The sequence below is a fragment of the Anser brachyrhynchus genome (genome assembly GCF_964034855.1).
Source record: "Anser brachyrhynchus genome assembly, chromosome: 2".
Classification (NCBI taxonomy): Eukaryota; Metazoa; Chordata; class Aves; order Anseriformes; family Anatidae; genus Anser; species Anser brachyrhynchus.
In genome coordinates, this window is record NC_137695.1 from 124379906 (window position 1) to 124405922 (window position 26017).

General features: G+C 38.5%; 1 protein-coding gene and 1 long non-coding RNA gene across 2 annotated transcripts in view; both read right to left on the reverse strand.

Moving 5' to 3' along the window:
• The window catches only part of CYP7B1 (cytochrome P450 family 7 subfamily B member 1), a 124278-nt gene that overhangs the window by 71911 nt on the left and 26350 nt on the right, over positions 1–26017 (reverse strand). The gene's annotated exons all lie outside the window — the stretch shown is intronic.
• The window catches only part of LOC308190754, a 52093-nt gene continuing 26076 nt past the window's right edge, over positions 1–26017 (reverse strand). The window contains exon 2 of the long non-coding RNA XR_013947476.1: positions 1–26017. This exon is cut by the window's right edge and continues 24994 nt beyond it. This is a non-coding gene — a long non-coding RNA (uncharacterized lncRNA).

Sequence of the window (26017 nt, forward strand, 5' to 3'; positions counted from 1 at the left end):
TCCAGTGTTTGATGACCTTCACATTAAAAAAAAAAAAAAGTGTTTTCTTGTGTTCTGTTGTAAGGAATAACAGAAAAATATCAGCCATGCCACTTCATGAGCCACTGGAAGATGTTCTGATACGGAGAAGATGAGGAAAAGAACCTCAGAGGATTAGAAGGGCCAGATCTTAAGTGACCTTCATGCAAGTAGGCAATAGACATTCCCAGAGAAATACCTCTTCTGTTTCCCCGCAACCTTACCCTCTCCCTCTTGCCATCCCTCCCGAGGGCACCCACACCTACACTCCCTGTATTTCTCCAGCTGGTCAGGGTTCTTCACCCACCTCTTACGCCAGGAATCAGGAAACTCCAGGACACACAAGGCATCCCTACAGCCAAATATCTTCCACTGTATCTGTGTGACACTTCCAAAGTGGGGCAGCCACTAGCTGCCACAATCTCGGTATTGCCACTCAGAGAAAACCAGTTAACGCAAATATTTAACAGATTTTCTCCTTAAAATTGAAATGACTGACATTTCTTCAGTAAATATATAGAATATTTTAATTTAATTTGTATTTACTCTCCTGTTCTCTGAGATCTCCTTGGCCCAAGTGACAAATAAATCAGCCTATCTTTAGGACTGCTCTGTCTGCAAATTAAATCCTATTTGTCATTGAAAAAAAAATCAAAATCCTATGTTAATATTATGATTTCTTGCTACGCTGACTATGATTTTTTTATGGTTCTTTTGCACTTGTGACTCATAGTGCTGCCATAAAAATATTTTATTAATTTCCTCAAACATTAGAACAGGCAAACAGTTCTTTCTGATATTTACTTTGCTAAAACATGATCAAGGACAATTCTTCTGCAAACATCATATTTTTATGATAAATCAACAGGGCAGCAGATACATGTATTATGAAGTTAATGGTCTGTCAAGATATTAACAATGTTGATTCCTGAAGAGAAGTCTAGAATTTAAAAGACAAAACTGGGTTTATCAGATAGGACAGATTGCTGCTTGTCTGACTGACTTAGTTTGTGTGACAGAGCTATGAGCTGCCTTTGGGTTCACAAGTCCTTCAAAACCGAAGATTCATGGTAATAGAAAGCTTTTCAGCATAAAGCACCCAACAATCAGAGTTAAAGTTTTATTTATTGGCTCTGACCATCTACTTCTGTTATCAACCATAAGGGCCCATACACTTCATCAACTCCCAACAATAGCCGCAAGCTTGGACAATCTGTCTTGTGTCTTCATTGGGTAAAACTTCAATGGAGCAGCATCGATTAAAGAACAGCCCACGCATAAAATGGAAACTCATTAAAATAAACTTTTTCAAAGGGGGAAGAAACTTCAGTTCCAATTGAATTGAACTGTTTTTATTTCAGAGATGAAAGCTCCATTACCCAGCTATACATTCATGTGGTCTTGGCTTAAGTGCTTTTTATTTGACTTAAACTTTTGGTTCCTTCCCATGTCTTTTTGGAGGCTTGAGAAACATAATAGGAATTCAGACCTTATTGAGCTTGATTGGAACACAGTATCTGTGAACTTCATAATAATACCTCCTGGACCTTTATGTTTATCGTCTCTCTGTAGCCTCTTTTGTGTGTTTTCCTGGCCTTTCCTCCAAGAACAATTGTGTCCTTTCACACATATTTGCAGAGACGTTTTTAATGCTTTAAACATTTTTAAATGAGTGGCTACAAAAGAATGAAGAAATAAAAATAACGCAGGTGTAGTCATTTACATTATAGATGGAAGACTGCATAAGCTGCTGATGTCAAGATAGCTTTTCTGAAGTGTTTATATGAAAACTGACTTGCAGCTTACTGCCTGAAAACCTCACCTTGAACTTACTATGAGGGCAATAATAATATGAAAAAATACAGATGGTAACCTGTGCTATATGGAAACTTCAGTTTAAACAGAGCAGGCTTAATACATGGTAGATTACTCATTATATCAAACCTAAGTAATAATATTCCAAATGCTTTGATTTTAGATGACTGAACACTAAATGAAATGAACTATATTCTCAGTTACTTACATATACTGAATGTCAACATAAATTTGTTTAATGCTGTGAAGCTATACAGAAATATTCACCAACTGCGGCACCAAACACCCTGCTCTGTAGAAAATGAATCCACGAATGCTTTAAATTTCATTACGCTATGTGATTTTGCCTTCATATATTTTTATGAAACAAAGTAATCCATGTCCATCAAAAATATATGTAAATTTTTCTTAAAGCTTTCTTCTTAAATAATAACAGACAATTTACATAAAATTTATCATACAGAAGATGAATATATGTTTGAGTTTCAAGATCGCCACAAATATTTTTGTCATCTAAATTCTAAATAAATAAATAAAGATGAAAGAATCTAATCACTTTGATTTCAGTTAGACACAGATGCACACAGGCACAACTCAGTTCCTAAAGTTTACATATGGCCACACAAAAGATGAGAAAACACAAAGGTCTATTAACAATCATCTCCCTAGAACACAAAAAATGTACTTCATGCAGCACATTATTTAAAAACAAACAATGTGTGGGAATCCGACAGATTTAAGACCTGCATTATTCTAAATTTTTGCATAAAGACTCAGTGTTGATTATAAATTAGTTTTTCTTATCAATGTGTTCATTCTCACACATTTAATTCTTCAGGCTGATAGACATTAGTCTAACACTTAGACAAGACAAGGAGAGTCTGAATTTTCAAGAGAGAGCCATGCAAATCTGGGAGTCTGGGACTTCCAAATCTAATCATAATCTTGCAATTTCTAAATTGGGCATGTCCTCAGGATACGTCTACGTACGGAAGGAAGGGACAGTACACAGTCTAGCTAGGAAAATGACAATTAGCTTTCATCTCAGTCCTATAGACAATAATATTAGTGAAGATACACTGAGGTTGCCCAGCTGTGCTTCACCACCACCGCTTCATAACCATTCATTACTCTCTTTCTAGCTCGATGAAAACTGGCACAGTTATGGCAGCCAACACTTCATTTGCTGATCCCGTAAGACATGGTATGGGAAAAACTCTAGAGGAAATCTTTGGGGCCTCAGCACACAAGAAGGTCCATTTGTTCATTCTTCACCTCAGTTTCACCAGCTGTAAATGCAGCCTACTTCACAGAGATACTGTGCTAAACAGTTAGTGCCTGCACCGACAAGAGCTCCTAACCCAGTCAAAGTATTACATGAAGGTCAGTTTTCAAAAACATTTCTTTTAATGTATTCTACAGCTTTTTTTTTTTTTTTCCACTCCGAAAGCATTTACTTAACTCCTGTAGAAAGTCTCAGCATTAGCAAAAAATATTTCCTGTATTTCTTATCTCAATGCAAAAAGTCATTTGAGGTAACAACTTCACGTTGCCCAGTTCAACAGTGTCTGCACGTGTCGCTTTTCTGCACAGAAAGACAACCCAGAGTAGGGTGAGAGTTTGGATACACAAGAAATATGGGATCAAGCACAGATTTGCTAGTTTGCTTTGCTACTTAGCATTTTTCATGTAAAATGCAAAAAGCAATTTAGAAAGAACATAAATGGTATATGTTAAATATAGAAATACCTAATTGGCATTAGCAATAATAAAACAGGCAAATGAAACATATGTGAAAAACATACCATTGTTCCTAGTGTGATGAATATTTTCACAACATTTCTTGATGCACTCTGCGGTTAAACACACTTATGCCCAAAGTTAAACATACAAACCAACGAAAAGTCTACAAAACTGAGCCATGTTTCTACATCATTCTGTTCCTAGAGTTTATGTTTAGTACAACTCTCAAAGACTGCTACTCCCCACCACTCTCAAGCCAACCGAAGAGCCTTTAAGAAGAAAGTAGAATAAGAAGAAAGCAAAACAGAGAATCCTTGATAGCACCGTCTTCAAAGGCCATTTCATTATTTTACACGTGGTTGCAATCTGCTTAGATTTTAAGAGGATAATGCTATATTCATGTTCAAAATGGTCATATTGGTGTTCAAAATTGTCATTTATAGCCTAATACTGAATTCTGTAGTTTAAAAAAATAAAATGAATACATTCAATTATTACAAAATCTGCCAGTTTAACTCAAGACTATTCTTTTTCTCCTGTTCTCACAAAATATGAACTTGCACTACACAAACACACACCAACACACACACAAAAAAAAAAAAAGGAAAAAGTGAGAAAAGAAGAGAAAAAAAGAGAAAAAAAGAGAAAAAAAGAGAAAAAAAGAGAAAAAAGTTTGCTTATAATACTAGTGTAACTGCTGGCATGGAGATCTATCCCAATTAGACCTTAAAGAAATGTAGTGTCCTATTATCTGAGTGTGTTTTTGGAAATGGCAATCAAAGAAATATTCTAACATGAACAAGTGTTTCTAAGTGCTAATTATTCATGGTATCACTTGCTGATTGGTGCCTGCGGCCATGAAAATTTATTTCTAGGCTGTATTTACAGTAAAACCAAAAGTGCTTAGTGGCAAGTAGCTTAATCAAATTTAAGAACAGCAGACAGATAACATAGGAGATTTTTTTTTTTGTTGCTTTAATCCTCTCATTTGGTTTTGAAACATAAGGCCCTGTTCACTTCATTTAAGTCTCACAATGACTGGAAGCCTGATCAATCTGTCTTGTGTCTTCTTAGGGTGAAACTGCAATTGAGTGGAAGCAACAGATGAACAAAGCCCACATTCAAATCTGTAGCTCATTAAAATAACGTTAAAATAGGGTAAAATCGCAATTGTAAGTGAATTGTAGTTGGCTTCTTTCAGCTACATACATTTGATTAATAAACCATACATTCATTAGCCATGAACCGCTGGTCTTTAAAGTAAATTTAAATGAATGACCCTGCTTTTTTGATCTTCAGACAGTTTTGAAAACATTTATGAAATAAAGCTTAAAAAATAGGTCAAGGGCTGTTTCCTACAGGCCAAAGAGCTAATGGGATACGATCTGTCAAATCCCATAATCAATTCACATTCTGATACAGAAACTTAGAAAGCTGCAAGTTTACAAGAGACATATTGTAAAACAGCTTTTACGGAGGGAAAAAAAAAAAAGAAGCATTGTTAATTTACTTTAAACTCACAAGCAGTCGAACATTTCCAAGAACATAGTCAAAAAATACTGCAGTAAGTTAACCTCAATCAAGGTGACAGCAATTCAAAAAAAACCCACAAAAAAAACAAAAAAAAACACCAACCAAAAAACAATGAGAAGAACCCCTCAAACCATAAAGTTTAATAGCTTTCAGGTATTCATAGGCCACCCTGCTCAGAAACCTAAACAAGTATGTAAAAACTGTCCTACTTCAGACAGGTGTTTTTAAACTGATTTCCCCTCAGGACCCTAACTGGTGTTAACCAGAAGGACTGAGATTTCCCATTCCACCACACATGAGGTTGCAGCCTCCTTGCCACCATCACCAAGGACTCAGGCCCTACAATGACCTCTCACAGGCAGATTGCAGGGTAGTACAGGTGGCAGCACCTTGTATTTGGACAATCGACATCCCCCCCTACCTTTCCGCTTTGATTCTTATCCTTGCAAAACATTCAGCACTGTTGCAATTAAGCATGTAGCTCATCATCCCAGGGTTAGAAATACAGTGGAAGAAGCTGTCTACAGTCTCAAGCTGACCCTGCGTGAGAGGAGGCACATCCCTGCAGCAGTCAGTCTTTCTAGCGTGCAATGGGACAGTTTGGCTTCTCTCTTTTTGGCCTTGTTGTATTTCCTACAAGAGCTCTTCTTTGTGCTTTCCAGAGAGAAGATAAGAAAATGAAGAACAGAGCTTTGTCTCACAAACAGAATAATCAGTGGTTTCTCCTTCCTTTCCACTGAAATTATTCCCAGTTGTCTGTCATTATTCTTTCACAAATTCACCACAGAAAAGACACAGGCCGGAGGTCCTGGTGGCACTTGGGATAAGTCATCATCAGCCCCTTTCCTGACACTAAATCAGCAGGCCGTGCTTTTAGAGATCTGCAAGAAAAGAATTCCTAGCCCAAATTTGACACTCGGCCCAACATCTGAGTTTGCCAAACACCAAATCTACGGGCTCTTTGTCTGGTGGCACTACAGCCCTACATCCCCGGCTGGGGATATCACTCCACGCTCCTCACAGGCTCTGCTACTTATACTTGTTGTACATTCTGGGGGCACTCTCTGAAGCTGTAGTGTAAAACAATTCAGTTCCACATTGATGTCCCTTAAATTAAACCAATCAGTAAGGATCCTAACACCCCACATATGCTATACAGCTAGTAGGAATTATCATTCCTGGTGTCAATTCAGGTGCTTCAGATCTGAATTCCCCCCTACAGACACCTCCCTTACCTCCTGAGGGTGCAGAGGGACATCTCCACTTAAACAGGCCAGGTGCATGAATTTAGGGAGGGTGAGTATGCATCTTCACATTTCATTTAAAGATGAGTATGCACCAAGATGGCTTTAATTTGGTAGAGTAGCATCCCACATACCAAAAAGACACTAAGTATCCTACTTTTGGCTGGGTGCCGGGGATTTCGTTTCAGGTTAAATGGATGTACCTTAATGTAGGTACCTAAAAATGTTCTATCTACACCCCCCACACTCCATAGCAGCTACCAGTAGAGCCAATGAAGCTCAGACTGATTTATTTCACCCGTAGCAGACAAACAGGGCTCGGTTCAGCTGCCTCAAGGCAGGGGTTTATGCAGTGCCGTGAGATGCTCTGCAGTATCCCACATTCACGCAGAGCTGGCAGGTCTGACACTGCCACGAAGGGAGAATTACGTCCTTCTGGACCCACAGCAGGAGGCCACGCAGGACAGACACCTCAGTTTAAGAGAACGAATGGTGCCCTTTATGTCTTCATTACAGCACCAGTTTAAATGATTTACACAAAACCATTAGTGGCACCTCAGGATAGCCTCCTTCCAGGGGGGGAACAAAAACAGAGTACAAAATAACACTGGAACAGCTCTGAGGGACCATTTGCACTCACCCGAAGCTCAAAGGGGGAAAACACACCAAATTACAACTCCCACCACACTCAAGTAAGGGGTCTGCCTCCGCATTACACTGAAGCTATGGACAATGCTCAAATAAGCATGACTGTACGTTGAGAAGGAGTAATTCTCTGTCAAAACTTCTTAAATACTGGGGAATAGAAGAAAAAAAAAAAGCAGGAACTAGAAAAGGAACAAGAAAATAATGGAAACAAAACTCCTGAGCAGCAGGACTTTTCTGAGGCTGAGGTCAATTATCAAACTGCCAATGAAACCAAACCACAGGGAGGAATCATGCTGAAAATCGGACATCACATATAGACTATCCGAAGCAGAAGAGCATTCCCAGTTCCCCATAGGACAGCAATGAACTTATCCTTTAATAAAGACTAAACTTTGATTTGTTTTCTGATAATATGTGAACAATGTTAACACCCATTTTAGCAAAAGTTACTGCCACTGTGACAACCATTTACAACTCTTCCTTAGTATCCGCCACAACATGGTGATTTCCCTAAAGGTAAATTACCCTGTCTGATCTCAGTTCAGCTGGTCATGGACAAATTGGCTTTAAAATAGAAAGAAGTGGAGGTAAATATCCATCAGTTGACAACAAAGAGATTGTAGCAGAATGTTCTCGACCTCTAGTGTTTAAGATTCTGGAACTAAACTTAAAATTATAACCTTTCATGTTTATTTCATGCATAAACTCTGTTAATTTAGTGCTATTACTATCATTAAACTTTGACTCACTCGTTGCTGGAATGAGAGAGTTAATGTGTCATTTAAGAAGAAAGCCTTCACTTTAAGTTGAAGGCAGAGTACACGTTCCTCATTTGATGCTGATTAATAATATGCATGCATATCAAGGACTGAATGTGCAGTATTTGTCTGTAGCGAGTACTGAATATCAAATTTGTTAGACGATCTACACACAAAAGTTTCTATGTCTTTAGAAATGCCACAGCACCCACTTTCTCAAATTAAAAGTCCACAGAGAACGGAAAGGTCAGTCACTGCTCATAATGAAACACGAGAAAGCTACTTGAGAGCCACCCTCACCTGAGGAAAACACAAATAACTTCCACTCTGCTGCTGACCAGGTCTGTTTTAAGGGCTGACCCCACTCGGTTACATGAGAGGTGCTGCAGAGCAGCAACTCAGTAGCTGTTTTCACCATTTTGGGATTAAACTATGGACTGTTTAGGACACGAAATAAAGACGAACAATATTAAGGGAAAGGTATTTTCCAAAATGATTGGAATATGTGACTTGGTGAGCATCTAAAGCAGAATTTGATGAACATCTTATGGGATACCTATGGGATCTCTAATAACCATAAACATTCTCCTTTTTTCAAATTTATTTGCAAGACAGTGGGATAATTTTTCTCTCAGTGTGAATGGGTCTATATCTGTTGGCTTACACTTGAAAAGAAGATGGAAAGAAACCTGAGGGGACTAACAAGTTTCTGATTAAAAATAATTCAGAAATGAAAATCCTACATGCTAAATTGCTGTATAAAACTCAATCTTGTGACATACAACAACCATAAAGTGCAACTGAACTTCATTTCCAAAACCTGAGAAAGATTACAACTCAAGAATAGCCTGCTTTGAAAAGATCACTGAGCTAATTTTGGTTGAAATAAATTAAGTCTTCAAATAAATCAGAAGTTGCACTTTATGATTATGCACATTTCTTTCTAATGGCAATACTGAAGAAGACCAATCCTAGGTTACTAAGATACCTTTAGAGCTACTCAAGTTTTGATCCAATTTTTGAAAGAAGACAGACAGAGGTTAAATTAAACCTTTCTGGTATCTTTCTTTCCCTGGAGAATCACTGTTTTAGACTAAAAATAACAAAACAAAACACAACAACAACAATAGTAATTCTCGTCTATCTGGAACTCAGAATAGCATTCAACAGTCACAGTCAGTTCAAATGGAGGACTGAAATCGGCTAGAGTAGACAGTGGTTTACACGGAAAGATTAATGATTTATATGGGATGGAGGTTACTGGTGAAGTGCTTTAGGGACTGGTTTCAAGAATAGTTGAGCTTAACACTTCCACCAGCAAGGTATATATATATATATATAAAAAAAAAAAAGGATCCTGATGAGAAAATGAAGTTGGGACTCACCAGCAACACTACCAGAAATCACAAAGACGTCTGGGATGACAGAAGTGAAAATGGAAGATCTGTCAGCCCCAACAGAGGACAATGCACTGAGGATCAAAACAAGAATTTCTGCTGGGTGCCTGGGTCCCACCACTGAAAACACGGAGGAGGTGAAGGATCTCCCTCTAATCATTTCTTCTGTTACAATAATATTAATAATAATGATAATAAATATTGTACTTATTGTACAAAAGCACTATCGATCAGAAGGTTTTCCAGAAAAATATTTGCATCACCTCCAAAGAGTCTCTGATGAAACCTCATCTTGAATTTCAAGGAAGAACTAGTGGGCAATCAAGGAAGAACTAGTGGGTAATTCTGGATATTAAAAAAAAAAAAAAAAAGAGAAAAAAAAGAGATTCGTATGGTAATTCGTATGGTACAGGAGCAAGAGCAGTAAGCATTACTTCGGGCATCATAATTAAGGAAGCATATTTATTTAGCAAAGTAAAATTAAGGCTTCCTAAAAATACACTGGAAGGAAGTAGAAGGTGCAAACAGCAGATTTATTCAAGCTAGAACAAAAACGTTGGCACAGAAGTGTGTTTGCAAATTACCAATGAACTCATTCAGAGTTGAGATGAGAAGTCTAATTTTTTAAAGCTTTTTCCCTCAATCTCTTATTCCTAAACAAATAGGAGAATGATGCCTAGGACCACAAGTCAAGGAACTTGTTTGTGTTCTTAAACAGAAGATGAAATTCCTGTTCTCAAGCACTTAACTCCACAAGTTGAATCATTTAAAAAAAGACATAAAACAAGATAATCTTCCCCATGTTCTGAGACTCACAATAAAATGACAGGTTGCTACAGCAAGAATGAAAATCAACTCTCTGCAAGAGAAGTCCTTCCACGTCACAAATTAGGGTTGATAAATTAGATGCCTTGTCATAAAAGTTTCGAATTTATGTGCCAAATTGGGGGTAGCAGGCAGGCCTGACTTCCCACAGTGGTGAAAACCTGTCTGTGACTGAAATCCATGGGTGACGTGAGGATTCTTAACAATCTGACAGTTAAAAACGTGACCCACCTTCAAAAAACAAGCATATGGCTTTCAGCACCCAATTCTGACAACATTTTGTCCTTATTCCAATTTTGTGCCAAATTCTCTGTCTGCACTACATTTTTGCCTAACATACTATTCACCTTGTGAAAGGATGTTAAATAGTATCATTGTCAAAAGGCTTCTTTGGGAAAAACATTTTTTCCAGGAAAAAGAGATTGCTTTAAAAATCTCTTTAGGGGATTGTAACAACATACATTAAAACAAAATAATATTTCCTTCACTGGGAAGAAAGAAAAGAGGTTTATTCAGATGCATGCATTTTTATACTGGGAAGTTTAAAATCTTAAATGAAAGGAGGCAAAACAGGCCTCAGTGTTTACACTCCAAACAAACATTACTTATATTAGACTATCATTGTCATATAGTCATAGTAGACAATCCTTTCTTCATTAGGATTTAAAAATCTATATCATCCTTCACTCTAAAAAAGGAACTCCCACTTTTTTCCTAATAAAAAGCAGCAAGATAAACTTAACAGACACTCACAGAGTACTAATAGTTCCAGATCATGGTTTGTATCTACCTCTTTCACAACCCATGCCCAGGCCAAGATATACACGATACTGGACCCAACTGGAGACTAATTCAATCCGAAACCATAGGCAAACGATTCCCTCCAGATAACTGCAGCTTGGATCAGTAACCCTACATCTGCAGCCAATCCCATCCCCACAATTTTTCTAATGAAAACTGGTAATGGGAAAAGGTTAAAGTGCAATACAGTAGTGATGTATTGTATTTCCAAGGCCCAGTTTTCTGTTTAGTATGTATTTATGCTGCTCTTCATCAGAAGCACTACAACCAAGCACTGATCTTCAGCAACTCCTGTTTGTGTAATTGTATTTGAACTAAAGTGGATCCAGGAATTGCACTCAGTAAAATCTATGGATTTAACTAAATGCTCATGTCATATAGCCAGTATTTGGTGAAACTCAACAGCTTTGGAAGCAGGCACTGGAATCAATTACTGGTGTATAAAAAAAAGGAGCATAATAAAAGCCTATGTCCAGGAAGCTGCAGAGGAGCAAACAAAAGATTAAAAGAAGAAAGAAGCTGGTAGTGCTTCCAGAATGGGATGGTGCCTTATCAGTATATTGTGCAGTGCACTGCACACAGCTGAAAGCATCCTCGAGCAGATGACTTCAGCCTCTATCACAAAATGAGATGAGATAAAGAGTCTGATGCCAATGAGGGAACTTCGAACAGATTTTCAGAGAGGCTACAGAGAAGTACCAGGTAGTGAACAAAGATTTCCACGACTCCCTCACCCCACCCTTTCCGGGAAGTGAAGACAGCAGGTGCCTTGGCTTCTCATCGTCTCTGAACCTCACTGGTGATGAAGCTTCTCCCTCTGTCTCTCTCCTGCTCAGAGGTTTGGTCCTCTGGCAACCAGTGAGTAGGTGTCTGATACATTTTTTTCCAACTTTATGGCAAGGATTTCACTTTGTTAATACTGCCAGACATACATGATAGCTGTCAAGCTGGTGAGTTATTTTAACACTTAGAGAACTGGCTCCAAAACAGTCAGGTAGCAAAGTGCTAATGAAAATGATAAGCAAATGAGACAAATCAAGCATGCTACACTGTCTGTCTTAGCATCACTTGGTGCGTCTGGAAAGAAAAACAAGTATTTCTACTGGTTGCACTTCTCCAAATTCATGTTTATACTGTCCTTGCCTCTTAGTTCCCAAGTGCTCTCCTGCAATTCCTCAACTGCTCTGACCAACATCTCCCACGTGTGCCCCCAGCCGCCCCCCAGAAAACCCAGACTGGGGTGGGAGAATTGTACATAGAGGATTTTGGTAGTACTTGGGCTTTTATTCTTCCTACCAACCTCCAGTTTTACTCTGTGGAGTTTTTCTGCCAACTTTCCAGAGTTTTGCATACAGGTGGACCTACATGCACTCAGAAGGGTAGAAGTTTTTGAATAATGTTATTCTTTATCATTTAGTAGAAAGAAATGATTAGAAGTGTTGCATACGCTGCATGTGCTCAAAAAGTGAACCATTTCTTTAAATGCAGAATTTGCTGTTCACTCAGGGAAGTGGCCATTACGTGAACCTAGTTGCTCATCTGCTTTACCACATCTCTAAAACAACTTCAGGATCCAAATGAAGACTTCACTTCTAAAAATTTTATAAACGGAAGACAAATCAGAGAGTAACTATTGCCTGAGTACCACCTCATTCAAAGAAATAAAGTAGCATATATTTTACACATGAAAGTGTCATTAGTCAATTTATAATCCATTATTATGTACTGACTAGGCATTCATACATTAAATGGAGAATTTTGAATACTAAAATAATTCAGACAAGGGTGACGCCAAGGAAGGAAGCACTCATATATACTAATAAGAAAATGACTCACAAACAAGTTAATAATGGTGGAAGGGCAAAAGGACTATGTCACTATTTTTACTTACATTCTTCACTTTTACGTGGAGGCCATACAGAGCTGACACTGGTTAAGTAATAGGTTAATGTAGGGTGGGATGTCCCTTCATAAAATTATGCAAGCAGCCTGGGAAGAGAATAGATTTGAAAAGCTACTCTAAGGCTGTGAAAGGAAACATGTTGCAGCTGGTGCAGGTGATCATGTTTTAATACAGGCTGCCATCCTATTCTTGCTTCCTTCCCTCCTACATGCACGCACACATCATTGTTAATTATAAAAAGACATATCCTTGAGTTTATTCCCTGTGCAGATTCTTTACTACCTCATAATTTCCATCTGTGAATCATGAAGAGAGAGAATAAAGATTCTTACACAAAGAAATAAATATTAAGCTTTATCTGACTATGATGATTTTGAAAGTAGTCCCCTAACCACGGTTGTTGACAATTGTAATATATTTACTAAAGCATAATTACAACTTGATCCTAAGTCTAGATTTTATAATATCAAAAATAAACAAGAAGATGTACCTATGTATTGTAATTGGCTGATCATACAAATACTTATTAAATATAAACACATATGCTTTTGTAGATTTGTTAGAAAGATTCGTTAATTGCTTAATGAAAGATGTCTTTCAGATACTAATTCCTTCATTTAGTTCGACAGATTAAATTTTATATGAGGAGATATTAGCATGCATGCAATGAAGTGACAAGGACAACTAAAAAGCTTAAAATGTTAATGGATGAAGTGTAGCTTTCTCAGTTACTCTAAACTAAAAGCTCTAATCTTCATTACATGCACTAAAGATCATCTTTTCCCCTGCTTTCTGCAGAGATAAGACAGCTATATTTAACGTAGAAACGAACACCACAATATGTTTCGATTCAGCTGCTATATTTTCATCATCATAAATAAATTATGAAAACTTTAAACAGTGCATGAATGATTCTGCATAAAAAAACAACAACAAAAATGCAATTAATTTTTATAGAAGATAAAATTGATAGTTGACATCCAAGCAAATCGTTCTTATATTTCACTGTGGTAGCTTTAGGTTATTATCTTGTTGATAAACTCTCTTCACAGTGCGCTTGCAGGAAAAAAAAATTGACTTTAATTACTAAGGCACTAGAGGGTTAATGTCAACAATTGCTGTAAAAACCAAATTACTAGCAATACCAACAGTCCAGAGCCTTCATTTTTGCTGTAAACTAGAGTTCAATCTGGCAGCATCTTTTCTTTTTCCCCAGTAGGGTGCAGGGAGCCCTCTAGCTTCCATGTGGGTTTCCTACTGTGGTACATATTGGCCAGCATACAGCTGCTCTAAACAACTATTTGCATCTACAATGCGGTCATCCCACCACCTCCTTTTCAGATCAATATGATTGGTACAAACAATAGTTTGATTTTGATTGCTCTATAGTACGCTTGGGTAGAGCCTCTGAATGCGAGCGAATCGCTCAGAAACAATGGGCTGGTTCATCATCCAAAGCGTCCCTTTTCAAACAGCTGCCTCTGCCACACTCACCCTGACAAACGTCCAGAAAAACAGATGGTTTCAGCATTCATGGGCAGTTTAGTGAAAGCCCCAGAGTCAACTATTCAAGACATTTTATCATCTATCTGATAATGGAGCATTGCTGGAAGATAAAAATTAAAAATACGTTTAAAAATTCTATTAATTCACACCCACACACAGCTCCCCTCACACGCACACAAAACAACTTTGTTGTGTCCTATAGCATTTTAAAGTGCAAATGCTAAAAGAAGCTTCATTCTTAATTCCTGCTATGGGGTATCCACATTACTGTGAGAAATGACAGTCAGCGGGTAATCTCACACACCCCATATACCGCAATACCCACAAACAAAAGCAATAAATTAGTAATTCAATGGCAAGTTTAACTTTGAGCCGCCTGGGTTTTGCTACAGATTAAACCAAGTCCTGCTATTGTGTGTGTGTGTGTGTGTGTATCTGAGAGAAAGGGATTTTTGTGCTTGCTTCTTCCAGACAGGCACAAATGTTTTGAGGCAGTGCATTAGGAAAGGCGCAGGATGAGCAGTAATACAGACCCCCTAGTACCTATGGACAGTCACATCATTTCCACTCCAGCCACAGATATTGGCAGCCTGAAAGCCGCAGTTCTCCATACAACAGGTCAAGGGTCTCCTTGAGGGACTACGTCCTGCCCCTCCGAATACCACTACGCAGCACCATGGTCTGGCTCGGCACCAGGGACAGGATGAAACGTAGCCATGACCATGGCTCCTCAGCTCCACAGGCTTCACAGCCTGACCTGGGGATTGCTCTGCATTGTCTTGGCCCCCTATTATCATTCACAGGATGCAAAACTGTTTTCGCTTGCTCCACAAATCCCTACAACTTTGGGGAAGCTTAACTGCCTCAAGCCACCTTGGAAGGTCTAACTCTTCCTGAGGCAGGATAGGAAGATTTGGCTTCCAGGAAAAAAAAGGAGTTATATTTATTATTCCTTGCTTGGCAGCTTAGGAAGATTCATTACCTACCGATCTATTAATATTTTGTCAGCTGACATATGAACTTTCCACAGCAAAGACAAATGCCGTAAATGGCACTGAGCTGAGTCGCTCTGCAGCTACTATAGACATGCCTACTGTAATTCTGCCTTTCAGGGACACAACTGGGGCTGCTTCCTGTAAATACCTGAAATTTTTGTGATAAGTATATGTACGTATACGCCATACAGTTCAAGGGAAAAACGGAAAAACAGAGAGCAAGAGCCAGCAACTATTTTTGCCAATGCCTTAATATCTAAATGCTACAATTCAGAAGATATATTTTTGGAATTGAAAATAAACGTGAAAAGGAAAAAAAACAAAAATCTGACCAAATGCTGTAAATGTGGAGTATTTTCCTTCTTGTTTTATTTTTTTTTTTACTTCACACTCTACTGCATTTCAGTTCATGAAAATAATATTCTGGGTCAAATCAGAAATCTCCACTGATGAAAACTTACAGAAGGAGGCCTGAGAGTGTTGAATGATGGTACCAACCTGTCGAAATGATGACACTAAAATCCATGTTGCCACACACAAAAATCATCATCGTATATCAAGTGTTTTTCCTCCACACTAATGATGTCAGTTTTGAACACTGTTTTCTTTATTTGCCCTATAAACTCACTTTCCTTATTGCAATACTGACACGCAGACATCCTTTTAAGTCACTCTAAGTATCTGCTTCCTCTTTCAAATCTTTTCTGATGCCTCTGCTATGACATCTCTAAAGATGTCTCTGCTATGACATCAACAAATTGTGACTTAGGTGAATATAAGCTAGTCAGATAGCTGATATTACAGGTTGAGCTATGAAAACACAGGACTAGGAGAGACCTCAGGAGACTGTCTAGGCCCTCCTGCCACACAAAACGGGTAAGGGGAATAAATATTCTAGGCAAATCTAACTCCTTCAACCTTTCCTTTTAAATCATGCTTTTAAAAATCTTCATTTCCTCATGATTTCTTTTGGAAACTCTCCAATTTATCTACATCTTTCTTTATATGCAGTCCCCAAAACTGGATTCAATACTCCAGCTGAGGCCTCACCAGCACCATATGGTGCAAAATAATTACTTCCCATGTCTTACACATGACACTCCTGTTAAAGAATCCCGAAAAAAGAGGTGCTTTATTTGCAATAGCATGTCCTTTGTGAGTTATATTTCACTTGTGATCTCCTAAAACCCCAGACACTTTTCTGCCTCCCAATTACTTCTGCATTTTGCCTTTGTGCATTTATCGTATTTTTTTCCATGGGCAGTATTTTGCACTTCTTTACCAAATTTCACCTGCTTGACTTTTATCGTGGCTTCTTAATTTATATAGATCTTTCTGAATTGGCTCTTTCCTCCAAAGTGCTTCAAACCTCCTCTCCCCCTGCAGTTGCCTCTGTAAAAAGAAATAACGTGTATTTTCTCATTAACATTTGAATGATGGCCTAGAGAACAGAACTTCCCCTGGAAAAGACGGATGAGTGTTGCCACATGGGCTGCCCCTGCCGTTGGAAAGAGAACCACTGATAACTTCTCTTGGAGAACATTTTTTTCAGCTGTTTTGCAGCCACTTATGGCGATTTCATCTAGGCCATATTTTTCAAGCTTGCTTATAAGAATGTCATGTTGGACAGTGTCAAAAGCCTCACTTAAGTCAAGATACATCACATCTCCTACTTCTGTGTTATCCACTAGGCCAGTTACCCCGTCAAAGAAGGAAATGAGATTGGTTTGACACACTTTGTTCATGACAAATTCATTCTGGCTGTTTTTTATCACCTTATTACTGTCTAGGTGCTTATGTGTTGTTCTAACATCTCTCTGGAGGATCAAACCAGGGCCAAACTGGACTTGGCAACTGGAAAAAGGAACACCCAGAGAACTGATGACAAGCCCCATGCCTGGCTTTCTTCAGCCCTGCCAGGCTTCTTCTGTTTACATTAAACAAACTTTATGCTCTAATCCCAAACAAACAAAACCCAGACACTTTCTGTTAGGACCACTTCGCAGACAACCACTGTAGCTGCACCACATTGTTACAGTGCAGGAACCGTTTAGACACACCTGGACCAATTCCTGTTCCCGAAGCTGCAGGGGTAAAACCTTACCCTCATCTTCTGCAACGAGTCTTGGACTTCAGTCTTGTGTCCTGCAATGAAGTACTTCAGACTTCTGCTGTTCAGATGTTCAGAGCTGGCTTTGACACGTTACTGCAGTGTATGCACATATACTTAGCTTTCTAGCACATCTAAAATGTTAACTACTCATTTACATTAATAAGAGTCCTCACACTGGTTGTATAATTGGCATTGCATGAGACTTCAGGACACAAAATTTATCATCTTTGTTGTTTTCACAGCCTCTCTCCCAGAAAGGTCTTGAATTTGTTTGAGACTTTGGGTGGTATTGCAACAACAAAAATAAATACTATGAGGAAGTCATAAATCCCACCTGTGTGTGCAGAATGAGAAGCTGGGAAATTGGGAGATTCTTAGCCAGAAACAAACAAACAAAACAAAACACCAGCAATCTGGAAGCATTCTGTTTTCAAAGAAGGAAAAAAAAAAAAAAAAGAAGAAGAAGAAGAAAAGGAAGAGAAAGGAAAAGAAAGCCCTTTCCCTCTCTATTTTCCTCCCTGTTTAATTTTTCCCTGGTCAGCCTTCCTGGTTCTTTTTACTTTGGCACTGTTCAAATGAGCCCTTCCTCAGGCAGAAGTGTTTATGCAAGAGACTACCAGAGTTTTTTTTCTTCCTTCCTTGTATCCCTTTTCTCAGGCTTCCCTTTACTTCTCTTTAATCATCTTGATCTCCAGCAGATTCATCCTCCCCACAGACTCATCTCTCATCCTGTCATGCAATTTTGGGGGGACTTACTGTATCTTTCCTATTTCTTAGTTCACTTCCAGGTCTTCTTAACCAGAGAGACATTTACACAGGTACTCAACCAGGTGTTGAACATCATCCTGCGGCCACATCAGGGTCACCTCAATTCAGCTTCCCATGACGCTGATTCCATTCCCGTCTCCCACAGCACAAACCATCCTTTGCCTCACGGAGGTTTCAAAGAGAAATGGCACAAGAAAGGCCATGGAAATAGCCATTTCAGCACCTCTAGAGACAAATTTACATAGAGGGGAAAGACATCTCATGCTTGACTGTGGCCAGCTCCTCCTCAGCTTTATGTAGATGAGATGAGACCCTAGGTGGTCCATACACTGTTTCTACAGAGGCTGTGGTAGGTGGCTAATGTTTGCTGCACTGCAGCCTACCTGCATCAAGGTCTTAAGTCTTACACAAATGGGTAAGTTAAAACAGCAGTTCTGATATTTTAGGTGGTATTGAAGACATTCAGCAATACCTTGTAACAAACCTACCAGACAAAAATCTTTAAAATATTATTGAGCATGCCATTCCAGTGCATCTCTGTTTCCTCTATAGCTGTCTGTCTTGTTTTCAAGACTCACGTTCTCAAAGGAGAAATTATTACCAGCTTTTATCATGCTAAGCACAAACGTAACAGTAAATAGGCCTGCTCTTACAAACACCACTAATAATACAGTGAGATTCTCTAATCTCTGTTTACTTCATGAAAATAGAATTTGTGTAAATAACTCGCAAAATGATTTGTGTAAAAAATATAATTTTGTTTAAAGTCTGTTTCATTGTTACTCTGCATAAATGTATTTTCTCCTTCTTTTGTGACTACCTTGCAGTCCGACACAGGACATAGATGTCATTAAAGAGGAAAATATAACTGTGGAATTACAGAAACTGGCAAGATAACATAGAAATAGGAATATTTCCTGAAACCACTAGCTCTTTTTTATGAAATGACTAGGTTTCAAGTTGATGTTGTCAGTGCAAGTAATCTTAAAATTTACACTACAGCAGTTTGACTATCTCAAGTCAAAGGCAGAGATTTTAAATGAGAAAGTCCTTTCTGAACGCTTATACATTAAACCTTTCAGAGGTATTTGCTGGCTTGATGAGGGTATTAACTACTGAAATATCTATTTTTTTTTAAGATCCATATGGCTAAAAACACTTTGCTGCAGTGGTATCATCACAACAGAGCAATACACTATGAAGTTTTAGATTTTCTATCCGTCTAAATGCTATGAAATCAAGTCACCTAAGCATTAGGCCATAAGTTCCCTTTTTTTTGCACTGAACATTTCATAGAAAACATAACACTAGATCATTCAGGGGTTAAGCACAAAATTAGAGTAAGTGTATCCTGTAAATTTTGCCTATGATATAGGCCGCATATGGACAGTTTTTCCATCTGCCTAGATGACTACAACAAAGATACAAGTAGATAAAATTGCAGTTAATTTAGTAACATGTACCCGCATGATAGCAAGTCCAATTTTGATTGAAATCATTTGAAGGTTCTAACATTTGCATCTCTTCAATCAGCTTTCATTTCTTATAGAGATTCATCCTCTCAGTATCTATCTGGATTGCACGAAAATATGGACCTCCATTAATTTCTAGAACAAAAACTTGAAACTAATCCCAGAGACCATCTGGAAGGTATGGGTAGCATAAAAATTCATCTCCTTGCTTGTAAGGCCACATCACTTTAAAAAGAATTAAAGTAATCATACGAACTTGTTTTATGTTCAGCTACAAGTACCATTCAAGGCCCTCTGTACCTCAGTCACGTCTAAACCATGGGAGTAATGAAGGTAATGGGGTTCCCAAATCAAGGAGCCTATGAAGTTGGAGTTGAGGGCCAACAATTTTCAGAGCATTCACTTCCTCCACTAGCTGAAATTATTGTGAAATGCAATGAAAACATTCTCTCAATACACAAAGTGAGGACGAAGTGAACAAGAACGGCATATTTTCGGAAAAAATCTTCAAAACATTTTTGATCCTAATTAGAGGTGTCTATGTGAACATCTTGCCAGAAAAAAAATGAAACTGTCAAGTCACAGAAAGAAACGGTAGCTGACATAACCCCTTCCTCACGTTACTATCACTTACATGTGTAGCTTCACTGTAGTAATTTTGATCACACACCCAGAGCTTGTATATGTGTACACGCACACAGAAGTTAATCTAAACAAAAATTTCCAGTTTTTATAGCATCAGCATATATGTTTTCATTGCTCATTCTCTTCAAGAACAAATCCCATTACAAGAGTTTAAAAGTTGTGTACCATAACAATATTAGAAATGTGTTTATATTGATTGGTTTCTTGCAAAGACACCATCTACATTTTGTTTCAGTACTAAAATACATTTGGGGGAGAATAGGCTCATTCAGAATAAATGCTTCTTTAAATCCACTTTATTTTCTCCTCTTGAGTTAATCAGATATGACACTGATTTTATCCTGTATTCAGAACCTGTTAGGTATTCTGTCCGGCTGAAATACAAACACTGTTTCAATTACAGAGGAAGGCAGGTAGAAATTAAAAGAGGCATTGCTCCTTTAGGTTTAAAGTCGCTTGGACAGTCAGATCTTCAAGAAGAATCTCTGTTACTGAGCTTAAGATTTAAACAATCATGACTTTCAGGAGTGTGTTTCCACCCCATTAGTGATATAGTAGTTCACATCAGAAAGAACTACTGCATTTTACAGAATTCAGCAGAGAAATGATTCTTCTCTAGTACTCAGTGCCGGCAATATTTCAGGTTTTTTATGCCATGGTTTTTACAATCCAAACACAGGAATTAAATGCCTGTAGTCATAACTCATATCCTCCAATTGCTTTAAAATGGACATTTAGCTCCTCAAAGGGGTTGACAATGTCTTTTTAAATTATAACTGCTGATTTATATCACTGTAATATGACAAAGTAGACTTACACTCCTCAAATCTGAAGATAGAACAAATATTCTTTGCACACAGCAGCGGGCAAAGGAGGTTCTTCAGAAATAAAATATGCCTGCCCTCTACTGACCATCTAAGAAACTCTTTTTTTCTCCAATATTTGCACCAGATTTTTTTTTAATCAAATTTTAAATTTAATTATTTTCCTCATTGACTGTCTCACAACTTCACGTCTCCCAAACAGATTTCTAGTCTTCATGTACTTGTTGCATCCCCCCAGAAAGTGTAAAGTTTGTTGGTTTGCATAATGTGTCATATGTATCCAGATCTTTTTTTTTTCTTCTTTTTTTTTTTTTATAATTTGATTTACTGTCTCCTGAGAAAATCAGGGAGAGAAAATGGAGTAGCTCAGAGTTTAAAATCTGTCTGCCCACCCACAATTCTTAATATGAAAGATTCCTTTGTGGCAGCTGTTACAAATCAAGAAGTAATTGTACTTTGGATATAAACAGAATGAGTTTTATCCCCAGAAGAGCTTAGAAAAATAGAAAATTGCATATAAAATTTCCAGAATATTTTAAATCTAGTGTGAAACACCGTGCACATATGATATCAGAATGACGAGTTTTGAAGAGTGAGAACAGCTTCCTCTTTCATTCCTCTTGTCTTATGGGGTGATGGTCTCTGGTTTGACATCTGGACTAGCTATCCCCCGTTAAGCTCCAATTTGTCTAATCTGTTTTAGATTTACACAAAATGAGATGAATCGTGCTTTTTAAGTGCTGCCTTCTCCCAAATGTACATGCAGTCAGATGAACCTGAAGGAATGTGCTCTGCCACTTAGGTGTTAATATTTATGCTAACCACAAGCAAACATAACCTACATCGAGGAATGACAGGAACAAAGACACTGTCCCCCTCCTGGCAGATCCAAGGACACAGGCTGCTTCAAAGCACAAGTGGAAAGAGTTCAGACCTTGAGAGGATTTTACCCGTCGACTCTGGGGATGAGTGGCATTCCACATAATGATGACCTTACCACCATTTCTTCTGGATCAGGTAGGATCAGTACTGCCTTCAGCACAAGCTACTAGTACTGACTGCTGCTGTTTTCAAAAGCTTTCACAACTGGGCTGGGCACAGTCAATATGAACAGGTTACGCTATGAATTGCACGCAGAACAGTTATTCCCAGTCACTGTTCCTTGTGGGCACTCAAGAATAAGGAAGCATCCAAACTTAGGAATACGGAAGGAATAGATTTAGGAATAAGGGATAGATTTAGGAACAATGAAGCCAGGGCTCTCTCTGCAGCACAGGCAGAAATGCCACCAGCACTTGGTCCCTGGAATCCAGTCCCTGTAAAGAGGAAGGTGGAAAGGAGAAGACACACCAACCATGCTTACATCACCTGTTTAAAGATGAACTTCCAGTATATAAAAAGATATCATAATGACAGTAGTGACTTGGTGGAATTACTACATAGGAACAATATGTGTTATATTTATATTCGTTACCTCCAGTTACTGTAATGGGACTGACTGAACAGAAGTTTCAAATATCATAAAAGGTTATTTTGACCAAATACTGATCATTAGTAGAGCCCACACAATCCTTCTCACACATAACCAAAGAATTACTTATCCATGTGGAGACAACAGGCAGTAATTAATCCCAGTATTTACAGATAAATTGCTCGGGGAAATTTTCATCATTCTTCCATTACGAGTTAGTCATGAGCAAAAAGGGTTACCCTGTTATCTTCCACTAAAGTTAATCACAGCCTTTTGGAAAACCTAACTACAGCAACACTGAAAATCAGAGTCCAGAGACATCTTTGCTATCTCTTTCTTTTCTATAAACTTTGCTATAGATACCATCACAACAGAGACAGATGCACAGTATCAAGAAAAGCAGTTCTAAATGCTGCCTCTGCCAGACTATTGAGCCTCACAATATACATAAAAAAGTGTTACCCCTGAGGCAAATAAACATAGCAAAACACAGTCCTCCAAGAAATACGACACAGTATTGGAAGTGTTATGGTGTATTTAAATCCTGTCCTCTCATTTTAATAATGAAATATTGGTACTGCAAGAGGAAATTACTCTTCCTGCTAATTTAAAGCAGGCTGTTGATTTTTGCAGTAGGACTTTTACTTGTCCTTTAAGGTTCCCCTAATCCACAAGCCCTTGGTCAGGCAGGACATGTATTTGGAGACAGAGGCTGAACAGAACGTGACACAGCTCTCCTGCTGATGCTGGATGAGTGAGTGTTCCCTCGCCTAGCAGATGATGCCTTCTTGAACCTCAGGACTGAGGCAAGAGCTCCTTGGGGTCATGCAGAGTGAGGAGATGTGGATTTTTGCAAGCAGGGTCTCAGGGAATAGTTAGGTATTGCCAACATACACCACCTCCTAAACAGACAGCTATGATTAAAGAAGAAATGCTAATCTGTGCTGTGCGATTTGTTGTTGAGCACTTTCCAGACAAAAACAAAATAAAGTTATCGCTTTAAAAGCATCTGGTGCACTTTCCTTTTTCCTGCATGGCAGGACACAAGACTAATTGTTGTAATCCCCCGTCTTTAAAAGGAAAATTGATCATGGTAGCTTTCACTAAATGTTACACGTTTTAATTCTAATCTTGAATTTCTTCCTTCTCCTTCTTCATTTCAGCTTTCTGAAACCATCTGCTTTCTGTTAAGATGAATTCTGAAAACCCTGTGAGCTGCTCATACGAAGCGAGTAGAGGTTGGATATTCTAAAAGCGGCAGAGATTTGCAATGTAAACAACCTATATGCAGCTTATATCTTCATTCAGGTTTATAGCAAGTGGGTGGATACATTGCATAACTACACTTCAGAAGGGGTAATTAGGTGCTGAAATGTGCTTTTGCTGGTGTAGTGAGCCAACTGCGCTAATCCATACAAGCACGCATATCTTTGTGCTCCTAAGTGTTTCTTTACCTTTTGAAAATGTGATCTCCTATCAGAATTAATAATTAAGGTTATAAGAGCCCACAAATTCAGCCTACCCTTTCAACGCTGCCTACAACTTCTAAGCTTCGGCTCCTCTAGTTATTTGTCACACTTAGGAGAGTTCAGTGAAAACACTTACAGCGTGGTCAGATAAAGTTGATACAGTTTATGAACTGCTTAATAAATATTAAAAAATAATAGTACAATAACAAACTGTCTGATTTGCTTTCTTTAGATAGGCAACATTTCAAACAAGCAAGCTCCAGCACAGAAGCAGCCTAGCTGAGACTACAGAGCATTGTGTGTGCTGTAATTCACCCGCTGTGAAGCTTTACATGCAGGTTACTGCCACATAGCTGTGCAGAGCATCACACGGCCTCGTTAGCTCCTCGTTGTTTAGATAGCATTTCTGTTCCCACTGAGTTGTTTCTTCTTGATTGCAAATTAATTGAGATGGTCTGCAGGTTACAATATTAAGACAGCAAATTAATAAATGTTCAGCTGAGGTGTCCAGTGCCCATTATATGATACAATGTGCGGGATATGCCCTTGACACAGGATCACAGCTCCCGTGGCATCCAGCTCTGGCTGAACAGCCCAGCCCAATGTCAGTGCAGAACCCATGAACTCTGTTCAATGGCATCTTTAAAACCTGTATAAATGCCTCAAATCCCTTATCAGTAAGTTATGGACAGTAATGCTCTCTAGCCCCAAATTACTGCCATGACAAGATCTTCAGAAAGAGGGTGAAAGATGCTGTATAACATTACTAAGTACTGCTTTACTCTTTCTTGAAGTAGATGAGGTATAGGACTTATCCACAGAGGTCATTTCAGCCTTTAATCACATCCACGTCTTTTGCACTGACACATTAGCCTAGTTCAGCCTATAGTTAGTGATGAAGAATATCTGTAGGTATCAGAACCCCATTAAGAAATCATTTTGAGGCCTTTTGTGTTGAAATATAGACAGCTACTTTTGCCTTCCTGAAAGACGTGGATTGCATCTGCAACACGATTTTGTCCCTGCCCTCTTTGCAGCTCTTTGATTGCCTTGGTTTAAAAGATCTCAGCAATGCTACTCAGAAGTTTTGAGTGAAGGACAAGCCGCTAATCCATAGCTGAACCATAAGGATAGACAGGACGTGTGGATCTGATCGCTGGGGCTTAGAATCCCAGACAAGATTCAGTGGAAGGGACACACTGCTAAACAGGCTGTGCTGCTGGCAGGGCATGGAATACATCACAAGAGCCTCCAGCACTTTAACAAGACAAAAAAAACCAGTCTACCTACCAATTACATGCTTTTTGGTCCTCCTTTTAGCCTTATTCGGACACTGCTAACTAAATCTAACATGCTGATGGACCAGCCAGAACCAGACAATGTATTTTCTATGAGCAAAATGCCCTTATCTTCCATTTTTATTGTAATTCTCAATTGTAGGGCAGGTGTCTGTAGGTGACAACAGCATCATTTTCAAAATCCGAATTAGTAGGTTATTATATTATCAAATACCTGCATGGAAAAGCACATCCAGTTTCAAAAATGATGAGCACAAGCAAGTCTGACTGAGGAGAGATCAGCAGTAACTGACAGCTGTTAAGGGGATAATGCAAGTGTGGTGAATACAACGCTCCGGAAGAGAACCCAAAATCCTAAACAGTGATATAATCTAATGGGTTCTTAACCCCATTTAGTGCTGCATTAAACATGCAAAACTCAAACAAACATACAGTGCAAGAGTTCTTAAGATGTCTATGGTGTGATGTTCCTCTCAAGTGGTTAAGAGTTCAATCACTGGGCAAAGCACTTCTCTCCAAACTAACTAGTCACCACAAAAGCAGTAAATGATATACATAGTTGAGTTTCAGAGGAAAAATCAGTGGAGGAATGTTAACAAATCTGCCCTCTGATGAGGATATTGTATTGCAAAAACATTTGCAAGTGTATTACCTGTAGAAACAAAATACTGATGGGTTCATGGGTTGAAAAAGAGTGTTATGGAGGACCACTAAATATGAAAGAGAATTCTCACAAGGGTGAAAAGTATAAACTAGAAGCTAGGATTCTGT